Here is a 14,071-nt window from a genome sequence, read left to right as displayed (position 1 = left end):
AATAATCAACTGCTGCGTTTCACAAATCTATTGGTGTTAATCTGCCGTGCGCTACAAAGATTTGTCGTGCGCGACAGCGTCCTGAGTTGCGCGCGGGCGCGCATGCGCGCAGTTTAGAGGGAACATTGAGTCCAACTTGATTTGGCCGCTGTGGCGACCCCGAATGTCGCAGACTCGGGCGCCCTAGCTAAATCATTAGAGCATAACCTGGGCTACATCTGTGCAAGATTTGAAATTACCATGTCATCTCCCTAACGCCCCCGACTACTGGGATTTTAGAGCACTTTGTGCTTCCATAGGTTGACAAGCTTTATGGAGATGATGATTTTCTTTAGTAACTAGTAACTGGTGTACTGACCTGACCATTGTATTACTGGGCTTATCTGACCAGCAAACTGGCCTGATCTGAACCCCACAGGGGTTCTGTGTTGCGTTGTCAAGAAGAATATATGAGAGACACCAGACTCAACTACACAGATGAGCTTAAGGCCTCTATCAAAGCAAACCTGGGCTTCCATAACACCTCAGCAGTACCACCACAGGCTGACCACCTTCATGTCACGCCCCATTGATGGAGACATTTGTTCAAAGGACCAAGTACTGAGTGCATACATTATAAGTAATATTCTATATTTTGGGATATGGATTTGGATAGATAAAAATCTAAATTAAAACATTACAGAAGAAAATTTACTTTTACACAATATATATGTTTGTAGATGGATCTGTAGTGTTTGCTTGTATTGATGCCATCAGGTTAACCTTGCCATGTTTTTTTTTAGCCAATATCGATTTAGAGGGCATTTGCAGAATCAACCTCAACTCTTAATGGGTTAATAGTCCTGTTCTGTGCACAAAACTGGCTTTTCAGACCAGGCTCCCCCAGGTAAGGTACAATGTGTACAGTACGTTTAAGATGCAGTGTTTACATATTGCTCTGAGGCTGTCACATGCACATTCAATTAAAAGGCATCAAGCTACACAAACATGACCAACCCTCAATCTGTTGGCTTATGCAATTATACCTCCACAAATGGTTTCATTCTGGCCCATAAGGCCCAATCATAAGGAAACTCTGAGAATATCTGCAGTTTTATTACAGCCTGAGCCTCCCATTGACTATACCCATGCTACATTACATGGTACAGTAGCACCCCCGTGTGGATAAAAACTGACATCACTCTGATGTCAGGGGAACCACACTAACAGAATCCCTTTTATGCCCATATATGGATATCCCTGATGTCATCAATATTAAGCTCATATCTAAAAGGACTTCATATGGGAATGCCTTTATAGTAACAATAATAGTATTTTTTTTATAATAACAATAACAATCTGAGTACTTCTTACACCACAGTAAAAAGCTGTTACAAAACAATGAACATAAAAGAAAATTAAATTACATTTTTTAATAAAACTTTTTTTTTTTTTTTTTTGCTTGAGCATATTTCTCCAAACAGAAGTGTATTTTACAAGAGGGGTTTTCAAAGAGGGGTCCTTGAGGGGGTTGCAGAGGTTTCCCAGCAAAGCAATAGTTGTGAACCAACTCAGAGTGTACAACATTTTATGGAACCAAGGACTGTAACGGGTCCATTTGGTTCCATTTGTATACTATCAGACTTATGGGGGTCTGATGGCCTAATTGGTCACTGTCCTGAAACTAAATTACACTTTTCATTTACAAAATGCACTGAGGTGTTCAGAACAATATGCATAAAACATATAATTTGCTTAACTTCAATGCAAATGGTGTTAAGTCTCAAATGTAAATTGAATAAAGTGAAATTTGCAGATTCACAATGTGTGTCCTTACAACGCATGTGTTGTTGTTGTCGTCCTCCTCCTCATCAGACACACAGAGACACTGAGGAGTCATGCCACAAGCAGCAGAACCCAGCATAGAGAGGTTCAGTGAATGAGGACTGGAAGGTGTACAGGTGTGTCAGTGTGTCAGAGGACACTTCATAGAAGGACAGAGTCCCAGCAGGACAGTCTACATACACTGCTACTCTGTTGGAGGAGGGACTGACAGGGAGGAGAGTTTTCTTCTTATTGTGATACACAGTGTAACTGCTATTACTGACACCATCACAGTCCAGACTCCAGGAAATGTTATTGTCTCCAAACCAACTGTCATCACCCTGTCTGTTGATTCCTTTGTATGTCACTGCTATATTAACAAATCTACTCCACTCTACCTCCCAGTAACAACGTTCAGTCAGACTCTCTCTACACATCACCTGGTGCGTGTCCTCAAATCTGTCTGGATGGCCAGGATAATTCTGATCCTCACACAACAAACATGTCACTTTCTTATTGTTCTCAGACAGAGAGAGCTCTCTGTGTGCGGTGTTTGGATCCAGTGTGAGTTCACACAAATCTGAGGGAAGGAACAACATACAATACAGAACCAGTTTAAAATCACACATAATAACAACAACTACTCTGTGTGTGTGTGTGTGTGTGTGTGTGTGTGTGTGTGTGTGTGTGTGTGTGTGTGTGTGTGTGTGTGTGCGTAGATTAGTGCTTAGAGGTATCCTTTTGTTAATATCACATACTGTATTAGTCTAACATTATGGTTATTATCATTTTCCTTCGGAGTAGGATGTGAAATAGTGAATTTCACATGTTAAGTGTTGGTAATCAAAATTCAGTGCATGGTTCCCAATCTTTTTCATGCCCCCAAATTTATATTTGGCCACGGACCACCATCTGTAGACAAGGTTTATGTTAAGAAATTTAAAATGATTCAACATTTTTCCAACACTCTTTGTCCGGTCCAAAAATGATGGGAAAGACGTGTGCAAAAATGTTCGGGGCTTAAGTAAACTGAAGTGTGGTCTACATCTGGCCTAAATATGGCCTATCTAGGGGTGCCCATAACTGGTGCGCAAGTGGTCAAAATAATGTTGCGTCGCAGATAAGACGGAATGAAGCGCCTCGCGCACTACCTCCCTCTTTTTTTTATACTAACTCTGTTTCCAAGTACTGCACGGACTGCACATACTTCCTGTAAGTAGACTTAGAAATAAAACTGGTGGTAACTAATCATTACGAGTGGATCTTATTTTGAAATCCGCCGGTTTTAGAGGAAGTACGTATCTATTATAACTGTAATCCAGCTGCCATGACGCATGTTTACATACGACAAGTTGTAATGATGATGAAAACGCTAGTTTAACTATGTAAACAAGGACCCAAATGGATTAAACACAAGATTCTAGACAACACTATGCATCTGTGACTTGAAAACAACATCTGCGACTTTGGAAGTACCCAGTACCCTACGTTAAACTTTTGGAATCCCGCAGCATAATGTGAGTAGTTCATTTAATCTATCTGTCTCACTCTCATACTGGCTAGACCAGAGTAACGTTGTGGGACCCGTGCTGTAGCTAAAAAAAACGCTTACTGTGCAATTATCAGGCCATTGCCGGAGTCTTTTCTCTATTCTCTTTACTATTATTTATGTATTGTGTCTTGCTGCCACAAGCTACTACTAGATATTATACAGTATATCTATTTGATGCAGTAGCGTTGGTCTCAGAACAGTCTGCTGAGAAAAATTAAAAACAGTCATAGTTCTTCATCTATTCATTGCTTTTAAATGCTCCGAAATCTTGCATTGCATTGTAGCCTTCTATTAGGTCATGACCTATATATTTGTATATAAAAGAAATATATATCGTAAAAAAGAAATGCACGTTTACACAACGTTTATTGTGTAAAATGTCTGGGGATTAAAGGGGAAAAACATCAATTTTCAACAATCGACTATGTCATGTATTATGTCAATATTGATGAGTGGACATTAGCCCATGTTTGACTTCCCTCCTTCTGAGTGAGCACTGTTCGTTGAGAGACGTCATCACGTTCACCCAAATATGGGTGAATGATATCCGCCCTTTCGCCGATTCAATTTATATCATGATTATAGATTTTTCTGCGTAATGGGTGACTTCCTACACGACCGATGTGTCCGGAATGGGCGAACATTACCCAGTTGTTGTGCTGGGATGGGATGGGATAAAACAGAATAAACACTTACACTTCTTCACTCCTGGTGTCAGCCTGCTCTCTCCACCATGGTCGGACGGACCTCTGACATATATCACGCATGCACGTGTGCGCGCGTGCGCACACACACACACACACACACACACACACACACACACACACACACACACACACACACACACACACACACACACACACACACTCATATAAGTAACAAGTAACATATTCTGTGGACTACACTCCAGTTGCCAGTCGTCTACTCTTATAGACGACTCGCCTCAGGCAGAATCACAGTGTAAGACTAAAAGAAATGTCAAGAATATAAAGAGTGGGTCCAATAATCTCAGGACTTCTGACCTTTGATAAGTAGAGTTTAATGAATCTAAATGTGTTGTTTTCTGATAGTTTTACATACTGACCTCTGATCAGTAGAGTGGTGTTCATCTTTGAAATCATGTTGTCCTCCCTTGGAGTGGTCACTCTTCATGGAGACACAGCTGGGTTCAGGAGACTCTGCTCTCTGCTGGTCAACCCTGACAGGAAGATAAGGAACAGTTCAATGTTTAGAATGGTCACTGCATGGAGCATTTGAAATTCTCTGAAATAAAAACTCCAGACCCTCCTGATGACATGAATATATTTATCTTGACCAATCCAAAGGGTCATGTACTTCCACAGTTAGATGGTTTTCATTTCCTATACAAAACAAAACAAAATCCAGACACAATCTTGCTTTTAATCCAGTTTGTCTTCTATTCTCATTCCATCCGCATTAAGGCAGCTTCAGTTAAAGGAGAATTTCTGGGGAAAAACATATTTCCTACCTTTTAAAAGTATCTTTTTTGTCATCAAAATGATGCTCCAGCAGTTGTTTTTTTCATTTTTTTTTCTTCAAAAGAAGCAATATATTCCATTTTGGATTGAATGTCCCGGGCTCCATACAGGACCGCTGCTCTGAACTGTTAATCCGGTTATTTATCTCACTCGAAAGTCCATTTTTCACTACATGCCTGTGGTATATGGCATACAGAGCCTGTTCCCTTGTAGGGGTGTAACGATACATTTTAATAGCGGTTCGATACATATCACGATACATGGTTGACGATACGATACATGGACGATATTGGTTCATTCATGGCGATACAATACGATTCGATGATTTAAAATCGATATAGTAACTATTTAGCAAAGAAATTAAATCTGTGTGAAAGATGTGGATAGTGCAGGTTTTTAAGGGAAACATGTATTATTATGAATATAAATAAGTAATTATCTGCCAAATACATGGACATTGTATATTGACAAACCCGCACCTTGACATGAACCCAGAGATTACACACATTTATCGATAGACCAGAGTAGCTATATGGAAAGGAAAAGTAATTAAACCACCCCTTTTAATTTTTTCTTCTTAAAAATGCTAAATACATTGGACAAGTAGGTAGTATCGATACAATCGATTCTTTGCACTGCCGATTCGATACGATACAAAATAAAACGATACGATTCGATTTTAGCTGTTTTCATTTCGATATACTTCGATTTTTTAAGTTAATAAAATCACACCCGTGTGAAGTGAGCGGTGGTTGTGGAGGCTGCGCAACAGCATTACTGGGTGGGTGCAGCGGGGGTTGCAGTACTTATGGGTCAAATAAATGCATTTCAAGATTGCTCAACAGAGGCACTTGAAGGTATAGGTCAGCCAGATGTTGGAAGTAAATGGTGCTGGTATAGCAGTGGGGCCAAAAGCAAGGTGAGTGTGATACAGAGACAGTAAGGTTATGGCAAACAATTGTTCTTTCATTAATATTTCAACTTAAAAGAGACTTCAGCACAAAATAAATGCAATGATATTTATTACAAAAGGTTTACAAGTGAATATAATTAAGTAGGCCTACTTTTTTTTTACTCTTACTTGTAACATTTTGACTGAGTTTACTGTGGATTGGAGTTTGACCAGGAGTACTCTGTACTCTTACTCAAGTACTTGGGTCGAGTAGCCTACTGTCCATCTCTGGCTGAAGCCTGATTTATACTCCGCCCCCGGAGATGTACAAGCTCACAATGTTGGCATTTGCAACGCGATGTGAGCTTGTATGTCAGTTGTTCTCAGACGTTCCCTGAACACGGTGCAGGCAGAGGTGGGACGTTCGCGAACGAATCGAATCTTTTGAACGGTTCTTTGAAGTGAACGATGGGATCCGGTTCGCGCAGTAGAGAGTGCGAAGTAGAGAGCGCATAGTGAGACAGATCCTTGGCTCGGTCTCACTTCAAAGAGCCATAAATCCCTCTAGTTGCAGGGTGAAGTGTCTCGCTTTACGCTGTCGCTTCTCAACACAGAGGAGGTTCGTTGAAATGAAGTGAAAGCAGCGCTGTGCAGAACAACATGTTTGGGGATCTGTTGGGAATTATTTTCCTCACAAACTTTATTTAGCAGTCAAATTTCGCCGGGATGGTAACGTGTAGCGTTTGTTGCACGCTACGTCACTACTGGAGTCTAAAAATAGCTACGCTACGCTACAGCTACGCTGGTTCAAAAGGAGCTGCGCTACCGTGACGCTACTGACAAATGTAGTTAAGCTATGTAGGGTCGCTACTGCCCATCACTGCCTGTGTGTGTGTGTGTGTGTGTGTGTGTGTGTGTGTGTGTGTGTGTGTGTGTGTGTGTGTGTGTGTGTGTGTGTGTGTGCGCGTGTGTGTGAGAGAGAGAGAGAGAGAGAGAGAGAGAGAGTGTGTTGTCTGCGTGCCCTGCTCAATAGCGCCCCTCCTTTAACGTGTGTGTGTGTGGTCTGTGTGTGTGGTCAGGAGAGGTATGGCAGGCGAGTCAGGCGACAGACATACACGGCCGGCCATCCAGCCAGCCAGCCAGCCAGCCAGTAACATCTTGAAAGCGAATCACAGGAGCGGCGGGACCACCGCTCAAAAACGATATTTCGATACAGTTACTATATCGTTACACCCCCATTCCCTTGCATTACAACGGAAGTCCCATGAAAGCTTTACGTCAATAATGGCAGAGCTGCATGTAAACAAACAGGCTCTAGGCAATATGCCACAGACATGTAGTGAAAAATGGACTTTCAAGCGACCAAAATAACCGGATTAACAATTTAACGTGCGGTCCTGTATGGACATGTGATCCAAAATGGAATAAAGGCATATTGCTTCTTAAAAAAAGATAGATACTTTTAAAAAGGTAGGAAAGCCGTTTTTTCCCAGAAATTCTCCTTTAAAATCTGACTTCCTGTGTATGTGACGCTGGCCCACTCACATTAACAGCCAGTGTTAAAACTGGTACCCTTGTCAACACCTTATATCTTCACTTGCTAATAAATAATTGTATTTATACCCTTTTGAATTATAGTGTATTATTTAAGTATTACCATTAGCATGTTATCATTACAAGACTTCCGACAACGCCACCTCTGTTAAAGAGGAAAAGAGAAAAAGGTGCACTAAATCGGTGACACCTTATAAGACACACAGGTTCGTATTTTCGGAGTACCAGAGCAATATATTGTGGAGAGAATGGACCCGGACACCAAGTTAGAAAAGTATGAACATTCTTTATTTGCCAATTACAGGGGCTTCTATACGCCATAAAACACAATAGTTAAAATAAAAGAAATAAACCCTAACAATCCTACGGCGCCACTAAGCTAAAAACCTAAAATAACAATAAAACCTTCTTTAACCCCCCTTTATCACATTCGTTGCAACAGTTAAAGTGCACTTGTTTTACGTTAGCCCTCCCCGGCCTGTGACAGCCTTAACTTATAGTGGACATAGATACTATAATTAATACTTGGCAAGGAGAATGCGTATAATATCTAAGTAATAAGCAACGGTAATTAAGCAGGTATGGATAATAATGGATAACAATGGATAACGTCTACAGCAGGTATGGGATGCACACAGCGGGACACAGCCAATCTTCCGCCCGTCTGCTTCTTCTGGCCACCGTTCTGTGAATACAGAAAAGACGCCAGTATCTCTGTCGCTTCCAATGGAACGCTCAACTTCTAGGTCAGTGACTATAATAATAGTAGTGTCCAGGAATCAATACTCACAGACAGGCAGGCTTTTGGCCTGCCGTTGCGAGAGTTTCGCACGACACTACCAAAGCCACTGCGGACCCCTCTCGTCGGCCTGGGTAGACTGGTTCGCTCGCCTGCGGACCCCCTCGGCTGGCACCGCCTGGTCCCGAAGGTGGATGGCTGACACCGCTGGCACTCCTGGACACCCCGATCACGATCTGGAATCGCTGTTCTGTAGTATAGAGTCTAGCTCAAGTTCAGTATAAAGTTCATTCAAGTTCAGTTTCGTTGCTCTGAGGCTACACAGTTAGCCGGCGCCACGAGCCGTTAACTGTCCTGCTGCTCTGCCTCAACCTGCTCTCACAGAGCGCCACACCGTACGTCTGCTCTCCTTGCCGTTCAACCTTAGAATGAGCCCCTCTCGGCTTAAGAGGGCCGCCCCTCCGCTCCGCCAGTCACTCATTGGCTGGCAATGACATCAGTGTCTCTGTATTGGCCACCGCGGCCAACGAGTTACCCTATCAGTCCACGCTCCCAATCTCACACGTAGGCACAGGGGAAAGGTTTCTTAAAGGAACACACAGCGGCGGTCATTTGCTCTACGCACACTACGCACCTGCGTAGAGCCCCCGGGCAGAGGGGGCCCCCTGCTGGGCTGATTGATAATTACATTTCAGTCAGCAGGTTCCTTTTTTCTACCTCCCTGTCCCGAGCATGAAGCAGTCTCAACTACTACTACTATTTCCGGTATAATTTCAAAATAAAACGTGTGTTGAATGATCAATAGTATAATTGAAAATAAAATAGACTCTTGTTTTGAAATGCGCACCGGCACCTTTGAGAGGAAGGAGGAAATAGCTCTCTCAATGTAGCCCATATGACGACTCTCTCCCCGTGCGTCACAGACAGTGCGTCAAAACAAAACAGCATGGAGAAGGAATAACAAAGCCAAAGGAATATATATATCATTATTGTGGAAATAGATCGTGTAGGTGGACTAGAATCCAGCTTTGAACAAACGTGAGTAGCAGCTGCAACTTTATGAACATTTCTTTGTTTGTGTATGTCGGACTGCAACGTTGATATTATAGCGAGTTTCGATGCTACAAACACATGGTTTGCAGTTCTGTAACCACAAGACCTGTAGCTTTAAATAGGTATGCAACTTGACGTGAATGTTTGTCAAAGTGAACTGATAACAGGTTAATATGTAAAACAATAATATATATTATGTGGGCTTGTTGTTGTAGTATATTATGAGTGGTAGAAGTCTTGCTTTCCCCGGCGGCTGAGACAGATGAGAGAAACAGAGTGGTCCAGCTTCCCTTGCCAAATGGACAAAGTCTGGTTTATTACAAAATCAAGCAGTTACAGTCAGTTGGCGGGCACAAATTCTTCAAGCTTCGATGTGGCGAGAGTTTGTCAAGAAAAAGGCCCAGACCAATGCATGCACCTCTCTTTTATACTGTATTCTGTAACTTGTGTCTACGCCTGGGCACATCGGGCGCACGCTGAGCGGCGCGCATACATGTCTCCCCTGTTGTCATATTCGTGTGTGTGGGGTACAGAATCAGTGCACCGGTGAGGTCAGCGGTTCCTCGCAGTTAATGCGCATACATGTCGTGCACGAACAACCAGAGATGGGAAAAGTACTCGCATTCCGTACTTAAGTAGAAGTAAAAGTACTTGTGAAAAAAACGACTTTGGTAAAAGTAAAAGTACTCCATTCAGATAATTACTCAAGTAAAAAGTAAAAAGTACAGGCTTTGAAAAGTACTTTTAAAGTAAAAGTAAAAGTATTTTTACCGTATGTTTCTGTGCAAAGCCAATAGAATTTGAAGGATAATAAACTTAAAAGATCCCCACCAAAAACTGGCCCAGGATTGGTTTCCAAACTATGATGTGAAATCTAAATACAGCAAAGGTTTTCTACCTTTTTAGACTGAGTACCACTTATATAAAAAATATATAGGCCTATACATATCCCACGATCCCAAAAAATTGTAGTCAGTAACGCAATTCGATTACTGCAATTTTAAAAGTAACTACTATTTACTTTCAGTTAGTCAATTTATGATGACTGTTAACAGTTTTATCATAAAATATCTAATTTTAAAGAATCACATACTGTATAACACAATAGTCCACTTGTACACATACTGTAATTCACACAAACTACTGCATGTTCAGAAAATATAATAGGTTAGATCAGTTTCTCAACCTTATTTTTTTTACCAGTACCACTCAGAAAATATTTGTCTCTCCAAGTACCACCATGTTAAAATACAGTATAGCGTACACCTTCCCCATCCTATTCATAGACAGGCACAGTACACAGAAGGCAAAAGTATTCCTACTAACAAAATAAAGAAAAACTAATAGCTTTATATCCAAATGACTGGTACTTTTTAAGCAATGGCCAAATGTATAATGTACATATACTGTACTGTAGGCATATATAAGAAATAGATGTATTGCTGAGAACGACCAGCTTCCGTTCTCCCATCAAAAAATAAATAAAATCACGTTTTACTCATAACAATCCATAACCAGCCTCGATACAAGACTGTCTTGATCCGAGGCTAAACAAGTGAGAAGCACCAGCGCCCACCAAGTTACACCCCTTTTTCATGTCAAGGACACCCAAAATCAGGGCCGTGCTTACCATACAGGCAAACTAGGCAGCCGCCTGGGGCCCCCTCACAGCCTGGGGGCCTCATGAGATTATTATTATTATTTTATTTTTTAACCAACATGGCCATCAGGGGGCCCCAGTTGAGCTCTCAACTGTGAGACAGAGAACAGTTGAAGTGAGGGTGAGGGTTAACATTAGCTCATTAGAATCTGAAAAGAGTGTGGCTCTCAAAGGTGTGACCAGAGAACAATGGTCCTGATTACCCAAGCGGTTCTTTTGTGTCTGTTCTGTGATGTCACGTACATTACTTTAACTTTAAGAAGGATCGATGCAGGGAATGGATACATTATTTCTAAAGTGTGTGTATATATTTATATTTAAAAAAAGTTTTGAGGGCCCCCATATTTATATATACATATAATATATGTGTATCAATTCCATTTCATTTTGGGGGCCCCAGATAGTTTGAAGTGGGGCCCGGGATGAGATCAATATAAAAGAAGGGTAAAAAGGGCCTTAACATGAAATGTGATGTTTAACTTGAAATACTTTCACAGGGTTTACTGGGGCTTCTTAAAGATGGCACGCATAGTTTGTATACTGTTTATTTATATTTAACATTTTGAGGGGCCCAAATATATCCATTTGGGGCCTCTCAATCTCTCAAACAGGCGACCGAGTATTTCCCGGTGAATCTGTGCGCAAAGGTGGGGGCCGATGGGCAAGGAGGGTTGCGAGCTTATGAGAAACAACTAAAATAAGACCTTAAAACCTGGCGAAAACAGTTGCGTGCATTAGCGGAAGATGACGATAAAGGAAATCCTTTAATGGAAAACATTAAATTAACTTCTGAAAAGCATACACGGCCTTAAAACATGGCAAAAACAGTTGCGTGCATTAGCGCAAGATTAGATGAGGATAAAGGAAATCATTAAATGGAAAACATTAAATTAACTTCTGAAAAGGCTTCACCCACCTCGAGTCTATAGCCTACTAAAACTAGTGAACCGCGATCTTGCCACACGTGAATAATTGTGGTTGTAAACAATAACACAGACAATATAAATCCTTGTTGTGGGAAGAATGGATATCATCATGGCCCCAAATAACTTTTAAATATCTTGCAATTGGCGACGAGTCTCTTACTAAATCGGCAAGATTACATTACATAACATAATACATAAAAGCTAAGCTATATAACCTCTCCATCATCAGCAATAGTCAGTGATTCGTGTCCCCCACACTCCCAAGCCCCCACCGTTGCGCACAGATTCACCGGGAAATACTCGGTCGCCTCAAACAGAAACACCCAGGGGGCTCCATGAGTTATCGTCAAATATAAATAAACAGTAAAAAGGCCCTTAACATAGTCATGTAATGTATGTGTTTAACTTCGAATGGATATGTATAGCCTTAACCCACTGACTGTCCTGTGAGACAAACTTTGTCTTTGAAAACCACTGCAAAACATGCACTTAAAAGTTATTCTTATTCTTATTAAAATTACGTTTTTTTTTAAAACACTATAAGTAATAACACTGATTCAATTCATAGGTTTAATAGTGTATGAAACTTGAGCTGAAGTGTGTTATTTAACATGAAGCAACCATCCTTAGATGACATTTCTGCCACAGACATGCAGCTAATTACCACCTGAAAGAAGTTGGCCTGTCGCTGCAACAATGGGCTCTGATTATCTGAAAAGAGCTTTAATGTCACAAGTTACTTTAGTCTCCTTAAAAATATAAACAAGATTTATACTGTATATATTTATATTTAACGTTTTGATGGCCCCCAAATTCATTTGGTGCCCCACCAGCTCTCAAACTCAAGCTCTCAATACCCTCATATATAAATAGTAAAAGGGCCCTTAACAAAAGGCTGTTAACATGGTCATGTAATGTAATGTTTAACTCAGTATTCTTATTCTTATTACTTTACCTGTCCTGTGTAAGTTGCTTCTGGTGAGAGAAGTTGAAGCTCATTCTTTATGTTCTATATGTCAAACATTGTGGCCATCCATAGCTGAGTGGTTAGTGAGCCTGCCAAGGGAACCAGATCCCTGGTTGTCACAGGTACGATTCCAGGCCAGGTTAGCAATGTGTTGCAGTGTCCCTGAGTAAAACACCCAACCCCTGTTTTCTCCCTCCTCCTGTTATTATTTTCTCTGGAATTCTTTTGAAAAAGTGCTAGAGTTTATAGGCTATTAAACTTGTGTTATTAAAAAAAAAATATATATATATATTTTCAAATAATTAAAAGCTAAAATATAGGAAACAAAACATAAGGGAGTATTTATTCGCGACCCCTAGAAATTGGTCCGCGACCCGCATATGGCTCCCGACCCAGGGGCCTCAAACTGGGGTTTGCCTGGGGCCTCCAAATCGCTAAGCACGGCCCTGCCCAAAATGACACTTATTACTTAGCCCATGGACCACCAAGCATCACTGCTCAACCATTTTAATTCCAAGGACCCCCAGTTTGACATGCATTAGGCTACGGACCCCCATTTATTGGGTAAAATCAATGTTAATTTAACTCTGGGAGTGTACACTGTGAGAGTTACAGACCCATTGTACATTTGTTTCCAAACTAGCATTTAGCTGCAAGGGGGTGCATTTCAATTGTGTACACTCTACAGATCCATAAGGGTCCATTTGGTTTCTTAACTATCATTTAGCTGGGGACCCCCTGGGTTGGAACTCCCTCAAGGACGCCTGTAGGTCCCCGGACCCCACTTTGAGAACCAATGGCTTAAACAAGCCACTTTATAAGGACTGCCTTTTGCTTACCGTTTTGTAGAAATAGCGTGTGTAAGCCTTCATCATGCATATCTCCTTCTGCCTTGTGTTGTGTGCAGTTTTCCTTTCAGATGTTGTAAATATTCCATAATCGCCACTGAACCTATTTGTTGGTGTTAAACTTATCAGTGCTGCCATTGTAATCAAAGGCAGATACAGCGTTCCTAAATCAGATTATTGGCTTTTATTTCCCAACAGAAACGTAATAAATAGCCACTGTTTTCACCCAACTTTCTTCACGTTGAATAACAACAACAACAGCCGGACAGTATCCCATCCAATCACAGAGAGGGATGCGTGAAATAGGAGTCATTGATTGGCTGTGAGACGTTGTATGCGGAAATGGTGTCAGCAGACCTGCAGCAGACTTACAAATTCACAATGCGTCGCGGTTAGCAGCGCTGTGAGCTTATAGATCTGCTATTTTCGATGCGCACCACCGTCTTACGACTGAACATAGCATAACATGCTGGAGTTCCCTGAACTCCAGCATGGATCCGCTTACGACAATGCTACTGGTATTTCTACTTGAGTATTTTATTGTTTCGTTTCATCTGCCGTGCAGCGGCACAACATTC

The 14,071-nt window shown here is 41.3% G+C and overlaps 1 long non-coding RNA gene across 1 annotated transcript; it reads right to left on the bottom strand.

The window, feature by feature from the left end:
- Positions 1-1,359: 1,359 nt before the first annotated feature.
- LOC308296166 lies at positions 1,360-13,771 on the bottom strand. Its single transcript, XR_013962607.1, has 4 exons — positions 13,485-13,771; positions 4,440-4,553; positions 4,052-4,104; positions 1,360-2,383 (listed from the first exon to the last, which is right to left on the bottom strand). It is a non-coding gene; the product is annotated as an uncharacterized lncRNA (long non-coding RNA).
- Positions 13,772-14,071: the final 300 nt, after the last annotated feature.

This window comes from Nannobrachium achirus (assembly GCF_963921795.1).
Source record: "Nannobrachium achirus genome assembly, chromosome: 12".
Classification (NCBI taxonomy): domain Eukaryota; kingdom Metazoa; phylum Chordata; class Actinopteri; order Myctophiformes; family Myctophidae; genus Nannobrachium; species Nannobrachium achirus.
Note: the sequence above shows the minus strand (reverse complement) of the source record. Positions and strands in the feature narration are given on the sequence as shown.